This window comes from Humulus lupulus, chromosome 2, assembly GCF_963169125.1.
Source record: "Humulus lupulus chromosome 2, drHumLupu1.1, whole genome shotgun sequence".
Classification (NCBI taxonomy): domain Eukaryota; kingdom Viridiplantae; phylum Streptophyta; class Magnoliopsida; order Rosales; family Cannabaceae; genus Humulus; species Humulus lupulus.
In genome coordinates, this window is record NC_084794.1 from 119,680,927 (window position 1) to 119,684,425 (window position 3,499).

Sequence of the window (3,499 nt, forward strand, 5' to 3'; positions counted from 1 at the left end):
TGTTCTAAAAAGGTTGCATTTGTCGAAACAAATACCTTTTGATCACTTGGGCTATAGAAATATCCACCTCTTGTTTCTGGAGCATAGCCCACGAATATACACACTTCAGACCTAGAATCCAGTTTTCCAGATTTAGGTCTTAGCACATGGGCAGGACATCCCTAAATACGGAAATGTCATAAACTAGGTTTACTTCCATTCCATAGTTCTAGAGGTGTCTTTGTCACAGCTTTGGACGGAACTACATTCAAAATGTAGTTAGTCGTTTGAAGTGCATATCCCCAAAATGATAAGGGAAGTGAAGAGTAGCTTAACATGGACCTGACCATATCTAACAGGTTCCGATTTCTTCTCTCTGAAACTCCGTTTTGTTGTGGTGTTCCAGGTGATGTGAGTTGGGATAGAATTCCATGCACCAGCATGAAATCTTTGAATTTAGAATCCAAATATTCATCACCATGATTAGATCAGAGTGTTTTTAAAGATTTACCTAATTGCTTCTCAGCTAAAGCTTTGAAGTCTTTAAACCTATCAAAAGTTTATGACTTCTTAAGCATTAGGTAAACATGACCGTATCTAGAATAGTCATCAATAAATGTGACAAAAAATTCATAACCACCTCGAGCTTGAATGTTAATTGGACCAGATACATAACTATGTATTAGCTCTAGTGGTTCTTTGGCTCTATTTCCCTTTGAAGTAAAAGGTCGTTTAGTCAATTTTCCTTCTAAACAGGATTCACAAACCAGTAGGGTTCCAACTGTTAGTTCCCTTAGAGGTCCATCTTTAGTTAACCGGTTTATCCTATCTAGACTAATATGACCTAATCTTAAGTGCCATAGATACGTGTCATTTTCTTTAGAAACCTTTTGTCTTTTGTTACTTTGTGGAACAGCTACTTTAAACAATTCAGAATTATTGAGCGATTTTTCTATTAGATTAAGCATGTACAGTCCATCCTTTTGTTTTGCATGACATATATTGTTCCCATTCCTTGAAATAAAAACCATATTATTATTAAAAGAAATGCCAATTTTTGTTCATGTCACAAAGATAAAGAAATAATGTTTCTAGTAATTTCAGGAATAAATAGCACATTATTCAAAACTAGAAAATTGTTCTTAAAATTTAAACGGACTGTTCCACATGCTTTAGATGAAACTAGCGATCCACTTCCCACTCTCATAGTCATCTCTCCTTGCTCCAACTGCTTTGCGGACTCAAGCATCTGCAAACAAGAACAAACATGGTTAGTGGAACCAGAATCAACTATCCATGATAATTTATCTTGTTCCACCATACAAGCTTCGAGTACAAGTAAATCTGATTTACCTTTCTTTTTCTCTTTTAGCTCGGCGAGATACTTTGGACAGTTTCTCTTCCAATTACCATCGACATTACAATGGAAGCACTTTCCTTTGGGTGCCTTTTGTTTGGGGTCATTGTTCTTTTTGTTCTCAGGTGCCTTGGATGACTTCTTTGCCTTTTTCAGATTGTCCTTTTTAGGTTTGCTGTCATTGTTATTGCTTTTTCTTTTCTTCTTAGAAGAAGATTGTTTTGCTTCAGCAACATTTGCTTCAGCCTGACTTGAGATGGTCTTATTCATAGACTCAAAAGTTTGCAATTCATTCAGCAATTGTGTCATGTTAAAATCCAATTTGTTCATGACATAATTTGTTGTGAATGTAGAAAAAGCAGGAGTTAAAGACTCAAGTATAATGCTTACTTGTGTCTTTTCATCCATGACTGCTCCATGCGTCTCAGGTTCATGATGTACACTGATCATGTTCAAAACATGCTCACGCACAGATTGACCTTTCTTCATCTTAGCATTCATGTAGGTTCTAGTAGCCTCATGACGGCTTTGATCAGATGGGCGCCCAAACATTTCCTTAAGAGATTCTAGTATCTCAAAAGCAGTTTCCATGGGTTTATGCTTTGTTCGTAAGACATCACTCATGCTTACAAGCATATAGCACTTAGCTTTGTTATTGGATTGAATCCATGCATCAAATTTGTCCCGAACATGTTTCGGGGCATTAATGCCAGGTTCTTCAGGACATTCCTCATTTAGGACAAACTTGTGGTTTTCGCTAACCAACAACAGATTCATATTTGATTTCCATTTTATGAAGTTATCACTAGTTAATTTTTCTTGTGCGATCAAAGCAGTGATGGGATTTCCAGATATAGACATATTCTAAATAAAATAAAAAAAATACAAATGTTATTATTATATTTAGAAAAATAAATATCAAAGTTTCAGAAATTAAACGTGATGCATGAGCACAATTAAAACACATAAAATAAAGATTAATTTCCACGATAAAATTTTCTAACAATTAAAGTGCCGCCTTAGGGTCGGTCAAATTAATTTTAGAGAATTTATAAGACATTCTTATCTTTATTGTTTAAAACTTAAAATAACTCCTTATTTTCTCTTTTAAACATTAAAGTACCGCTTAGTTTGGTCAAGTTATGATTATCTACTGCAAAAGCTTAATCATAGCTTTGTGAGTGTAACCTATTATTTCGGAGTTCATGACTTAACTTAGGACATGTCGCCTTAGGGTCGGTCAAGCCTAAAATACATCATTAGTTCCTATCTATGTAAGAAATATAACCTTGCTATTGATATGTCCAGACACCTTCCTTAGGGGGGTGAAAACAAAGCCGTCGCGAGGCACTATTCATATCTCACGGTGTTATATTAATAATGGAGATCATGGGTTATGTTTGAGATATCAACCCTCTCCCACTCACTATTTTGAAATAAGTATTTTTAACCTAATTATAACATCTTTAAACCTTATGAACATAATTAAAATTGGAAAGAAAGCGAGTTTCTAGGTCCATATCCAATTTTAAATTACCAATCATGTTCATCTAAACTTTACTAAAAAAAACAATTTTAAAAATAAAGTTGGTTTAAAGAATATAAGTCATAAAGACTTAAAATTTGGTGTGATATTTTACCAAGTTTTCAAAATAAAACTAAGTAATTTACATGCAATTGATTTCGCAAAACAATTCATATAAACATATAGGACAATCCTAATAATCATGTTTCTACTAATGAGATGCATGATTATGACTGTGTGAGTTTTTATGTACGGCATAAAATGCATGAACATGTTATCAATCACATGAAAATAATTATTTAAATAAATAAATAAACAATAAATGTTGAACCGAGTGCTTTTGGGTATTTCTACTTTTACAACCACTTTATAAAAAAAATAAAACCTCCTTGACCTCCATCGGGCTTCTTTACTTTACTGTCGGTAGGATATGTGTCGTTGTTGGTCCAAAATAATAGTAAGAAAAAAAATTTCTAATTATTTTAGATTAATTAAAACAAACTTTTAAATAATCATTATTTTTATTTTTCCTTTTAATCAAAACAACTTTTAATTAAAATTAGAAACTGAAATAATTAAATAAAATCTGTTATTTTTAAAATTAAATTTTGAAATTAGATTTTCAAAAAAAAAAATTG